Consider the following 14022-nt stretch of genomic DNA (forward strand, 5'->3'; position numbering starts at 1 on the left):
CCCCCTGAATGAACGCTGGGACTCCGGCTGCATCAGTGGACTGGAAAATGTGGAGTACCGGATTTCTTTCCCCATCCATTTTCATTGAGTCCATTCCAAAATCCCTTATGTCATCTGGGAGACGACAGGGGGCGCTTTTTTCCACAATGATCGCCGGCGCTGCTCGGGTATACTCGGGTAGGCTCGGGTGATGCAATATGATTTCATATCGCGAAAAAAAATTAAAAAAAATTAAAATCCGTGAAATCTCGTGAGTGGCTTTCAACCACCTATAAAAAAAAACCGAGATACCTCGTGAGTGGCACTGAAAGTGTTAATAACGTACGATTGGCAGTTCAATGATTCACATTGACATGGTAATTATTAGGGATGTCCGATATTATCGGCCTACCGATATTGGCATTAAAATGTGATATCGGAAAATATCGGTATCGGTTTAAAAAAGATTTAATTTTTATTTATTTTTTTACATTTCTATAACCGTTATTTACCCAGGCAAGCAAGTAAGAACAAATTCTGGTTTTATTTATTGTCAAAAGTATGCATAATGTTGTGTTAATTCCACAACAAGAGATATGTAATGTTAATTACCTGAAATTATTCCGTTTTTTGGTGGGGGAAACCCTGCATATATCGATATCGGTTGATATCGGTATCGGAAATTAAGAGTTGGACAATATCGGTAAAAAAGCCAATATCGAGCATCCCTAGTAATTATTATTACGTCTGAATGCATATCGAGAATTAACTACTTCCGGGATCATTCTGGTTTGATTCATGATGTGAAACGCAGACAATTCTTTGGCTTGAGAGAGGCATTAAGAGAACCAGGTGAAACTGAAACACAAATTCAGACACAGCTAATGCTAGACAATACCAATTTTGGGGGAGAGTCATTTAACAAAGGATTGTTGATTTAAGACTAACCTCGGACCAAAGGGCAATTTTAATATCACGTGAAAAAAATCTGGAATTACCCAACCTGTGTCATGTTATGACATGGCAATAACATTGTTACTTCAGCCTTAAGACAAGGCGCATACTGTAACTCATCTAACTTCCATGTGCACATTTTACTACTGTTAAGCTTAACTATCACAACATAACTGCCGTGAGAGTACACAGTAAGTCGTTTCTATGCTTTAGTAGTTGGTAGTAATTTGACATGTCCATGAGACTCCAAGCTCCTTAAGTCTTTTCTCCATATCTGACAGCGGTCAGCGAGGAGGGGGGGCAGGGGGGAGGAGAGGCCCTGGAGGAGATCTGTTGAATGGCAGCAGTGTTGAAGCCGTGTCAGAAATCACCTCGAGATACTGAGTACAATGGTCTCTCTGTCTGATAATGACATGTTGCTACGTCGAGAGATGTAAGTGATGCATAAATAGTGTTTACGGTTTGATAGGGGAAGTCAATCATTTTCACCCCCAGAGTAGAGTTTCTCCAAACCCTCCTTCCAACGCAGAGGCGTTGACCCAACAGCGCAGGCAGAGTAGTAGTCTAGGTACTGCATTAGTGTACGACGGCTCAGCCCCTTGGTCTTGTGGTTAATCATTGCCTGGAATACCGGAGCGCCGCGAGGGCCTCAGCGGTGAGTCATGGGGGTATTTGCTACCATCTTCTCATCGACAGTTACTTGACCATGCAACTGGGGCTGGCATGTGGTATTAGCCAATTAACTGCCCCATTTCCCTCCACATGTTGAGCTGCAACACCACGGGGAGACGTAAAGCGGACGAGACAGCTCGCAACGTCCCAGCTGGGGGAGACGTAAAGAGGACGAGACAGCTCGCAACGTCCGGGCTGGTGGCCGCCTGTCCGCAGAAGCCTCAAGTGGAAGCGTTGCCAGTCAGAGTGGAGGCAGAGGGCAGACCTGTGGCAAACACGAGGTGAAGTGAAACCTCTCCTCTCCGCCTCAGCGCTCCCGGAGCTTCACGTTCCATCTGCATCACGAAGCCACAACCTGGAAAGCTAACCTTTTGAACAGCTCCACGCGTTTGTGACTGGATTATCTGTCATTAGACTAAAGCCCGTTTCAGCCTTTTGCCTTTTGGCCCCTGCTAAAGAAACTAGGAGTCCATGTCCCCCCCCCCCCCCTCAATGCAGCTTCAACATAAGAGTCTATGTGGAGTCTGTTGTGTGCTGCATGCACGGCATCGGCCAAAAATAATGCCATAAAGAGCCATGTGTGCGGAGCCCAGAGGAAACCTAGAAGAGGAAGAGAGTGAGAGATAGACGGAGAGATAAAGCAATGGGACCCTCGAGGGCCCTAATGAGATGGAAAAAAAAGAAAAACGTGGGAAATTCCTCCATAATATGTAATAACATTTGTCCTCCATAAGAGTAAAAGCAAATATTATCGGACTTGAAATATCACAATTGCCTCAGCATTTTTTTTTTTTTTTTTTTTACCCGGACTGAGATAAGGTCTAAAAATAGAATCAATTAATCTTGAACAACAATGCACGCGGCAGGGAAAAAAATCCGGTGTCGCTCAGGGTGCGCATGAGAAATATCCCCGTCTTGCGGAGCCAAACAAAGGCACAGGGGATCTGAACGCGTGTGAACACGCTATCCACCCATGCATTTCTCAGTTCACGTAATGGCATGTATATTGCAAAAACAACCGCTTTGACCCTGTGCTCATTCAAACAAAATATTCTCTCTCTCTCTCTCTCTCTCTCTCTCTCTCTCTCTCTCTCTCTCTCTCTCTCTCCTCTCTCTCTCTCTCTCTCTCTCTCTCTCACTCTCTCTCTCTCTCTCTCTCTCTCTTCTCTCTCTCTCTCTCTCTCTCTCTCTCTCTCTCTCTCTCTCTCTCCTCTCTCTCTCTCTCTCCTCTCTCTCTCTCTCTCTCTCTCTCTCTCTCTCTCTCTCTCTCCTCTCTCCTCTCGTCTCTCTCTCTCTCTCTCTTCTCCCCCTGCAAACAAAGGCTGTGTCTGTGAACCTTGTAAGGCCAGAGATATTCTATCTGGAGACAAAACAAAAAAAACTGGTCCTGTCTGAGACCTGTGTGTGTGTGTGTGTGTGTGTGTGTGTGTGTGTGCCGGCTCCCTGCTGTGCTCACTGTCCTGATGCTGATATGACTAACAATAACACAGCGTGTGAGTGGAGTGTGGGAAAAATGGCCGGTTCGGAGATGACATCATTGTGCTGTTGTAGCAGCTCACCGCCATACCTCAAGGCCTGGCCTGGTCAATGTGAAACATCATCAGGCGAAGGAGGTTCTGGGTATTTCCAGAGATTATTTATTCTTGTTTGACTTGTTCACCACAACGGATATCATGGTATGAACTGAGAACGGTCGTTCATTAAGAAAGCAGAGAAGCTGAGGATTGGTTCTGGGAATAGCCTACGGTATGTGGGGATGGCGTGGGCGGATAATCATCTGTCCATCTGCGAGGTGTGTGATTGGCACCCGGAGGTAGCCAAGGACAGAGCGGTGTGTGATAGTTCTCCGTGCCGAGGGCGGGGGGGTTCTTGCTGTAAGGGGTGTCCGTGTCCACTCATTAACATGGCTTCCTCATCTCACAGTGGAATTCCACTCACTCTCACCTCAGGGGACGCCCCGCTCCCGGCACTGCTACATCCTGGCTCCAATTGAGGTGAATAAAAACCTTTTTTTATCAAAAGAAGGGAAGCCATCAAGCCTTTTTCACAGAACTTTATTTTGCCTGTTCATTTGAAAAGTTCCTTCTAAAGTTTCCTCTTTCTTGCTTTCGTTCTTTTCTTTGGTGTGTGTGTGCGTGTGTGTGTGTGTGTGTGTGTGTGTGTGTGTGTGTGCGTGTGTGTATCTAGATTTGTGGGCTCAGCAAATGGACAGTCACGAAATGTGCTGACAAAATCAGACAGAGTAAAACAACAGTCTGACAAAATATTGAACAGAACTAAAAAATACCCTCTGCTGCTATGAGTTGGGTGGAGTTTGGACCTGGGTCTGAGCGGCCCCACAGTGTACACTGCCGAGACGCCGGCTCTCTGGTTATTTGGACTTCGTGCAGGAGCCGGAGTTGGAAGGTGCCGGAGTTGGAAGGTGCCGTGGCGGACGCGCCGAATTAGGTGAGCGCGTTTCCTCCGACCGGGACGGGAGTAGAACTGGAGTGACCGTGGGGCGGCTTTCCCAGAGCATTAATATCAAACAATCACGGAGCTCCATCACATCTTCAAACAAGCAGCGGGCTATTAGGGATCCACAGTGGTACCAGGACTTGTACTTACTGGAAATACATTTTTACCTGAGCCAAGAGAAGGAGTTGAATGCCCAGATCGAGGTAGAATCACCACAATATTTAAACGACAGGGGACCCCCCCCCCCTCCCCCCCCCCCCGCAGAGTATTAATAAAATAAATGAGTAAGAAAACGTGACATATCATTGACACGCTTCAGGTTGTAGCCTTGAGTGTTCAGCTCAAACATCAGCTGGTCAACATCAAGTTCCAAATATCCTAATCAAACGTAATTTTTTCTTTCTTTTTTTACATGTGTACAAATGGGAGAACATCGTAAATGTGTCGGGAGTCAAGGCTTTTCTTTTTGTCCTGACAGCAGAGTAAAGAGTGTGTGAGGAGGCAGGATGGCGTATGAGTGTAGCCAGCAGCCCCTCTGGCTGTCAGCAGAGCGGAGGGGAGAAGTGCTGAGGCAGCAGCATACCTGGCAGCGGTATAGTTCAAAGAGCCCCGCTTCCCTTTGAAACCCATCATGCTTCACCCCTGTGGTAGCTTAAAGAGCCAGTGCGCTTAACAGTTTCAGTATGTTTGGCACAGACCATCGGCCCCAGTTGTACCGAGGGGTTGGGGAGGGTGGATAGATGGATGGGGAGGGGGTGGGGGGGGGGGGGGGGGGGGGTTTCTCAGGAAATCCGACGTTATATGAAACAGCGCCGAGTCCGAATCAAGGTAATTTATCCTAATATCTCATCAAATGTTGTTACAGCGCTTTAAGATGCGAGCGCCAGACCTTGGGTTAGGAGTAACGGGGGGTAAGAGAGAGAGAGGGTATTGTGTTGCGGCTCTCAGTAGCAAATGGAAAGTTACAGGGAGCCACGTATTATCAGGAGGACTCTGGAATAAAGAACTTTCTAACCAAAGATATTTTGTGATGGGAGTAAAAAAGAATTTAATAACATTCTTTTTTTTTTTTGCTTCTTCGAAATGTTAACCTCGGTCAGAGCTGAAATGTGAAGCTGTAGTCAAACTTTCAGCTTTCATCATTCAGATCTCCTAAACCTCCCTGATGAATAGAGTCTCAGCAGTCAGTAGACGTATAAAAAGGGATCGCTGTGGATACACTACAGTACATACTACTGTACGCACCGCTCCGAAGTGAACTGACCACAGGAAGAGGAGAGACCCCGTTGAGGCGCTGGAAGTGAGCTTTAAGTGTGAGATCAAAAAGTCACCTGGCGCTTTCTTAGCGCCGTATGTAGAGGCCTGGCCTCGCAGGCCGTATGTAGAGGCCTGGGCCCTCATTCATCAACGTGGACGTAGAATATGTTCTATTTCCACACGTAAGCACGGAATGTAGAACTAGTGTACGCACAGGGAAGTCGGGATTCATCACACGGTGCGTACGCAGGCTCTACGCTCCTCCGTAGAACTTTGTTCTACCGTCAATGCTTGTGCATGATTATCCATATATGGTCATGAAAGTGAGGAAACACCCCCCATGGGATGTGAAATAATGGACTGACCAGAGCGGTACTCCGAGAAACTCCACGGAGAATTCACTGCTGTCGAACCAAGAAGACACTATCGCGTATTATGGGATAAATAAAAGGCGGATTTGTAAACGGTGATGTCAGATATCAACGGCTCCCTAAGACCATTGCTGCAATTCTGCCTGGACAGCTCAAAATACTAATAAAGACCGTTCGTTGACCACTGTTTGGCATTGGTTGTGTGTCATTATAACCGTGCTGTAATATGAATGCCTTTATTAGTTGTGTTCGATTGGCTATATGATTTTTAGAGGCATCTATTTTGTTGTCGGCTAATAAAGACCGCGCTGGAATATGACTGCCTTTTCCCGTGTTGTTTGATTAATACCCAGGGATTAAAGTTCTCCTCAATTTGATTCCAAATCGCGATGGATCTCCCGTCAATTTTCTACCTGCTGCATATGATTTCTAGAGGCATACTACAATCCATTTTGATGTCAGTATTGGGTAGCCTACATAAACAATAATACGAGAGCTATACAAGAACAATGAATCTTACTGCCATGTATGATGTAGCAGGTACGCCATGTGTAGCCTGCCTATATGTGATCAATACAAACATGAACTTGAATTCCATCATGTCTGTGTGCGGGTCACTGCGGGAACTCACAAGGCTGTTGTCACAATGTAAATAAGAACGTGCACTGAAAAGTTACAGAATGTAGTTGGTTGATCATTTGTATGACAGTCAGTAAACCCTTGCAAAAAGTATCCGTTTTATTTAATGAATTGAAAACATTCAGCATCGCCTTCCTCCCGGCATCCAGCAATAACATGTATCAGAATCCCTTTCTATTCACACAACTGCATTTGTGATGGAGCTTTGACAGCTACAGTAACAGTCTATTGGTCGATCCATCTCCAATATCACGATGGACCGTGCCGCGGTGGCAAAGACCCGAGGGTGGTGAGGACTTGAATGAATTCCATCATCATATTTATATGTTGTGTCTGTCCACTATGTTTGTTACTTTGTTATTCCCCCCCCCCCCATATCTATGTAAAGCGACCTTGGGTCTCTTGAAAGGCGCTATATAAAATGAAGCTATTATTATTATTATTATTATCATCACATCTGTGCGGGAGCTCACAAATAGACTGTTAGTCGTGAAGTTTCAACGGAGGTCATCTATTCTAACCAACAAATTGAAGTAGAAAGCATTTCGTGACCAATCTTATTTGGAAACATGACACACAAAATTATTTGCTTTTTATTTGAAACAATATCTAATCGCGTTTGGAGGTTGGTGTTTTGCGTCTGCCCCCCCGTGCCAAACAAGCAGGCCAACCTCTTGTTCGCGTGTGAGCCCGTTATAATTACACTACTGTCGCTATTTTACAATGAACTATAATGAATTACGGGTCATACAGAAGTTGAACACTAATGCACGGAAGCTTATTTCCGCCTTGAAACTAATGCAGGACTGAGGAGTGCTTATGCGTAGTAACGATATTCTACCACTGGGCGCGAGGTACGCCAGGTCCGACCTGTGCGTAGATGTAAGCACGGAGTCAAGTTCAAATCGAAATTGATGAATCCCACTCTTTGCTTAGAAATGATCGTACGCACAGGGTAAGCACAGATCTGTGCGTAGAACACGTTGATGAATGAGGGCCCTGGCCTCACAGGCCGTATGTAGAGGCCTCACAGGCCGTATGTAGAGGCCTCACAGGCCGTATGTAGAGGCCTGGCAGGCTGTATGTAGAGGCCTCACAGGCCGTATGTAGAGGCCTCGCAGGCCGTATGTAGAGGCCTGGCAGGCCGTATGTAGAGGCCTCACAGGCCGTATGTAGAGACCTCACAGGCCGTATGTAGAGGCCTCGCAGGCCGTATGTAGAGGCCTGGCAGGCCGTATGTAGAGGCCTCACAGGCCGTATGTAGAGACCTCACAGGCCGTATGTAGAGGCCTGGCAGGCTGTATGTAGAGGCCTGGCAGGCCGTATGTAGAGGCCTCACAGGCCGTATGTAGAGGCCTCACAGGCCGTATGTAGAGGCCTCACAGGCCGTATGTAGAGGCCTGGCCTCACAGGCCGTATGTAGAGGCCTCACAGGCCGTATGTAGAGACCTCACAGGCCGTATGTACAGTAGAAGCCTCACAGGCTGTATGTAGAGGGCTCACAGGCCGTATGTAGAGGCCTCACAGGCCGTATGTAGAGGCCTCACAGGCCGTATGTAGAGGCCTCACAGGCCGTATGTAGAGGCCTCACAGGCTGTATGTAGAGACCTGGCCTCGCAGGCCGTATGTAGAGGCTTCACAGGCTGTATGTAGAGGCCTGGCAGGCCGTATGTAGAGGCCTCACAGGCCGTATGTAGAGGCCTCACAGGCCGTATGTAGAGGCCTCACAGGCCGTATGTAGAGGCCTGGCAGGCCGTATGTAGAGGCCTCACAGGCTGTATGTAGAGGCCTCACAGGCCGTATGTAGAGGCCTCACAGGCTGTATGTAGAGACCTGGCCTCGCAGGCCGTATGTAGAGGCTTCACAGGCTGTATGTAGAGGCCTGGCAGGCCGTATGTAGAGGCCTCACAGGCCGTATGTAGAGGCCTCACAGGCCGTATGTAGAGGCCTCACAGGCCGTATGTAGAGGCCTCACAGGCCGTATGTAGAGGCCTGGCAGGCCGTATGTAGAGGCTTCACAGGCCGTATGTAGAGGCCTCAGGCCGTATGTAGAGGCCTCACAGGCCGTATGTAGAGGCCTCACAGGCCGTATGTAGAGGCCTTGCAGGCCGTATGTAGAGGCCTGGCAGGCTGTATGTAGAGGCCTGGCAGGCTGTATGTAGAGGCCTCACAGGCCGTATGTAGAGGCCTCACAGGCCGTATGTAGATGCCTCACAGGCCGTATGTAGAGGCCTGGCAGGCCGTATGTAGAGGCCTCACAGGCCGTATGTAGAGGCCTCACAGGCCGTATGTAGAGGCCTCACAGGCCGTATGTAGAGGCCTCACAGGCCGTATGTAGAGGCCTCACAGGCCGTATGTAGAGGCCTCGCAGGCCGTATGTAGAGGCCTCGCAGGCCGTATGTAGAGGCCTCACAGGCCGTATGTAGAGGCCTCACAGGCCGTATGTAGAGGCCTCACAGGCTGTATGTAGAGGCCTGGCAGGCCGTATGTAGAGGCTTCACAGGCTGTATGTAGAGGCCTCACAGGCCGTATGTAGAGGCCTCGCAGGCCGTATGTAGAGACCTGGCCTCGCAGGCCGTATGTAGAGGCCTCGCAGGCCGTATGTAGAGACCTGGCCTCACAGGCCGTATGTAGAGGCCTGGCAGGCCGTATGTAGAGGCCTCACAGGCCGTATGTAGAGGCCTGGCAGGCTGTATGTAGAGGCCTCGCAGGCCGTATGTAGAGGCCTGGCAGGCTGTATGTAGAGGCCTCACAGGCCGTATGTAGAGGCCTCACAGGCTGTATGTAGAGGCCTCGCAGGCCGTATGTAGAGGCCTCACAGGCTGTATGTAGAGGCCTGGCCTCACAGGCTGTATGTAGAGGCCTGGCCTGGCAGGCCGTATGTAGAGGCCTGGCCTGGCAGGCCGTATGTAGAGGCCTCACAGGCCGTATGTAGAGCCTCGCAGGCTGTATGTAGAGACCTGGCCTCGCAGGCCGTATGTAGAGGCCTCACAGGCCGTATGTAGAGGCCTGGCCTCGCAGGCTGTATGTAGAGGCCTCACAGGGCGTATGTAGAAGCCTGGCCTCACAGGCTGTATGTAGAGGCCTCACAGGGCGTATGTAGAAGCCTCACAGGCCGTATGTAGAGGCCTCACAGGCCGTATGTAGAGGCCTCACAGGCCGTATGTAGAGGCCTCACAGGCCGTATGTAGAGGCCTCACAGGCTGTATGTAGAGGCCTCACAGGCTGTATGTAGAGGCCTCACAGGCCGTATGTAGAAGCCTCACAGGCCGTATGTAGAAGCCTCACAGGCCGTATGTAGAGGCCTCACAGGCTGTATGTAGAGGCCTCACAGGCCGTATGTAGAAGCCTCACAGGCCGTATGTAGAAGCCTCACAGGCCGTATGTAGAGGCCTCACAGGCCGTATGTAGAGGCCTCGCAGGCCATATGTAGAAGCCTCACAGGCCGTATGTAGAGGCCTCACAGGCTGTATGTAGAGGCCTGGGCCCTCATATATCAACGTGACGTAAGCACAGATATGTGCTTAAGCCGTGCGTACAACCATTTCTAAGCAAAGTGTGGGATCTATCAATTTGAACTTGTGCTTGACTTTGTGCTTATGTCTACGCACAGCTCTGAGCATGCTTAGCTGACGCCCAGTGGTAGAATATCGTTACTACGGCATATGCGCTCCTCAGTTAATGCATTAGTTTCAACGCGGAAATAAGCTTCCGTGCATTACTTCCAACACTGGCGTGTTCAACTTCTGTATGACCCGTAATTCATTATAGTTCATTGTAAAATAGCGACAGTAGTGTAATTATAACGGGCTCATGCGGGAACAAGAGGTTGGCTTGCTTGTTTGGCACGGGGGGCAGAAGCAGAACACCCACCTCCAAACGCCATTAAATATTGTTTCAAATAAAAAGCGACATACTATTATTTTGTGTCATGTTTCCAAATAAGATTGGCCACAACGGAATGCTTTCTACTTCAATTTGTTGATTAGAATAGATTACCTCGCTCCGTTGAAACTTCACTGAGCTCAGCACACAGACATGATAATAATAATAACAACAACAATAATAATAATAATAGCTTCATTTTACATAGCGCCTTTCAAGAGACCCATGCAAGGTCGCTTTACATAGATGGGGGGGGGGGGGGGAATAACAAAGTAATAAAGATAGTGGACAGACTATGTAAATATGATGATGGGATTCAAGTTCGCGTTTTTATTGATCATAGGCATGCTGTCAGAGTATGATGTCATAATCAAACATTCTAGAACATTTGTCATCACAGATCATGTCATAATAGAACATAGGCTACATGGCATGGTCCATCGTGATATTACTGTACTACCACCCATTGTGACAACAGCCTTGTGAGCTCCCGCACACAAACATGATGGAATTCAAGTTCATGTATTGATCACATAGGCAGGCTACATCATACATGGCAGTGAGATTCATTGTTCCTGTATATGCTCTCGTATTACTGTTTATATAGGCTACCCAATACTGACATCAAAATAGATTGTATGCCTCTAGAAATCATATGCAGCAGGTAGAAAATTGACGGAAAATCCATCACGATTTGGAATAAAATTGAGGAGAACTTTAATCCCTGGGTATTAATCAAACAAAACGGAAAAAGGCAGTCATATTCCAGCACGGTCTTTATTAGTGTTTGCGCTGCCCAGGCAGCAATGGTTAATAGATATCATATCCGACATCACCGTACGTGTACACGTCTGTCAGCCTGTCTCATAACACGCTTCCCTCGGTTTAGTCAATTTTTCCACATTTCATGGGGGTGTTCCATTACCGTATATGGTTAATCGGGGCGGTTTTGGTATGCAAATACGTGAAAGTGTGCACGAGCCTCAGCGTAGAAGCAAGGTGATATTTATCATGACAGGTGTGCGTAGGACCTGTGTACGCACGTGTGATAAATCCCGTTTTTTTTGTGCGTGCACACATTCTAAATTCTGTGCTTACGTGTGGAAATAGAACATTTTCCAAGACAACTTGATGAATGAGGGCCCTGGCCTCACAGGCCGTATGTAGAGGCCTCGCAGGCCATATGTAGAGACCTGGCCTCGCAGGCCGTATGTAGAGGCCTCACAGGCCGTATGTAGAGGCCTGGCAGGCCGTATGTAGAGGCCTCACAGGCCGTATGTAGAGGCCTCACAGGCCGTATGTAGAGGCCTCACAGGCCGTATGTAGAGGCCTCACAGGCCGTATGTAGAGGCCTCACAGGCCGTATGTAGAGGCCTCACAGGCCGTATGTAGAGGCCTCACAGGCCGTATGTAGAGGCCTCGCAGGCCGTATGTAGAAGCCTCGCAGGCCGTATGTAGAGGCCTGGCAGGCCGTATGTAGAGGCCTGGCCTCACAGGCCGTATGTAGAGGCCTCACAGGCCGTATGTAGAGACCTCACAGGCCGTATGTAGAGGCCTGGCAGGCCGTATGTAGAGGCCTCACAGGCCGTATGTAGAGGCCTCACAGGCCGTATGTAGAGGCCTCGCAGGCCGTATCTAGAGGCCTGGCAGGCCGTATGTAGAGACCTGGCCTCACAGGCCGTATGTAGAGACCTCGCAGGCCGTATGTAGAGGCCTGGCAGGCCGTATGTAGAGGCCTCACAGGCTGTATGTAGAGGCCTCACAGGCCGTATGTAGAGGCCTCACAGGCCGTATGTAGAGGCCTGGCAGGCCGTATGTAGAGGCCTCACAGGCCGTATGTAGAGGCCTGGCAGGCTGTATGTAGAGGCCTCACAGGCTGTATGTAGAGGCCTCACAGGCCGTATGTAGAGGCCTCACAGGCCGTATGTAGAGGCCTGGCAGGCCGTATGTAGAGGCCTGGCAGGCCGTATGTAGAGGCCTCACAGGCCGTATGTAGAGGCCTGGCAGGCCGTATGTAGAGGCCTGGCAGGCCGTATGTAGAGGCCTCGCAGGCCGTATGTAGAGGCCTGGCCTCGCAGGCCGTCCCGAAAAATGATGAATTCTATTCAAACCTATCTTCCTTGGTTTGTGGAAATAAAAACATTTTAAAAAGGGAAAAAGCCAGACATTCCAGGAATTCCCTGACAGTTCCATACATAAGGAAGGGCTGGACTGGAAAAACACGGAGCGGGAGATCAGGGCCAAACTGTCTGAGACATTGTCACTCACATATCACTGTAAAAATAGAGGGGAGCGACCCGTGTATGCTTAACCCTTCATCGGCCACGCCTCTAATAGCCAGCGGGTCCATCTGCCTGGACCGGACTCACGTGACGCCGTCTGGCCAACGCACTGATCATGACCATGACCATGACCTCCCTCCCTCCCTCCCTCCGCCTTTCCCTCTTCCTCTCTCCTCTTCTTTCTCCTCCCCCCTGGCCTGGCACAGTGCGAGGGGGAGCTCATGGTTGCGGAGGAGAGGGCTTGGAGCAGACAGACTATGTGGGTGAGTTATTGTTGACTCTGCCCCACTCTTATCCAATGCAATGTATTAGGCTGCCAGCATGCTTCACACCCCACAGGCAGCCAGCTGCCAATTCCTCTGCTCGCTCGCCCCACAAAGCGCAATTAAAAAAAAAGAAAGGGGGGGGGGGGGGGGGGGACTAAATGCCAAGATCTTCAGGCATGCATTGAACTAGCCTGCTCCGAACCGTGCTGGGGCTTGGAAATACTTTTCCCAAAGACCAACAGTCTTCAATCTAAAGGTTCGTCAGAGACCATTAAAAAAGGCCTTCAGGCTTTATTGACTGTGACCAAAATAGGCTACCACAATTTAAGTGTCTTAACAGTAAAAAAAGAATTGACCAAAGTTGATTACACAGAAAATCCTCAGGACGCTAATTTGGCCGCGGCGGCGAGTGGTACTGGAGTCCCGAGCGGCTCGGCTTGTTTTAGCGGCAGCACCATAGGAAACGAGAAAACAGCGACTTCCCTAATAACTCACACACCCAACTATTTCTACACGAGACTCCCTACTTTGACCATTTCACCTCCAACGGGCTCCTTCTAATAACTCTCCCATCGGCTCAGCCCATATCGACCCGAGCTTATGGTTGTTTACATGGCCCCCGCTCGCTGCCTCAGCTCCACACTGAACCTGCTGTGTGTGTGTGTGTGTGTGTGTGTGTGTGTGTGTGTGTGTGTGTGTGTGTGTGTGTGTGTGTGTGTGTGCGTGCGTGCGTGCGTGCGTGCGTGCGTGCGTGCGTGCGTGTGCGTGTGTCTGTATACAACAGGCCGGCATCTCAGACTCCAGTCGCTCTGAGGAGATAAATGGCTGTTTACCTTGGCAGTGAACCCCGCTGACATTGCAACGCACCATTCCTTCTCCGCTCCCTTTGGGGAGGGCAAATAGCACTTGTGAGTACAATGGTCATAATTTCGCCCCAAAGCAGCATCAGAGGTCTTATAAGGGAACAGAGACGTGTGGTGCATCATCACGGACAGATGATGGGAGAGGTGGATGGCAGGAGGGCTGTCTGAGAGCAGCGACATCAAGTACTGCCGTGAAAGACACAACTCTTCTACCGCGGTGTCAATAGTCTCTTAGTGCTCCACATTAGGATTTCCTAAGCTATAATGTAGTTTAACCCATTAAACTCCCTCTTAACTTCACAGACCCCTCAATTTCCCCTTAAGCAAAGGTATGAAAACTATTTAGCTTCGTTCAACCCATAGCAATGGATATGTAATGAGCTGCATGTTCATACCT

The 14022-nt window shown here is 49.2% G+C and overlaps 1 protein-coding gene across 1 annotated transcript in view; it reads right to left on the bottom strand.

Annotated features, from left to right (window-relative positions):
- ttll5 (tubulin tyrosine ligase-like family, member 5) overlaps positions 1-14022 on the bottom strand; it is a 129413-nt gene that overhangs the window by 27300 nt on the left and 88091 nt on the right. The window lies entirely within an intron of this gene.

Source organism: Notolepis coatsorum (assembly GCF_963971535.1).
Source record: "Notolepis coatsorum genome assembly, chromosome: 3".
Taxonomy (NCBI): domain Eukaryota; kingdom Metazoa; phylum Chordata; class Actinopteri; order Aulopiformes; family Paralepididae; genus Notolepis; species Notolepis coatsorum.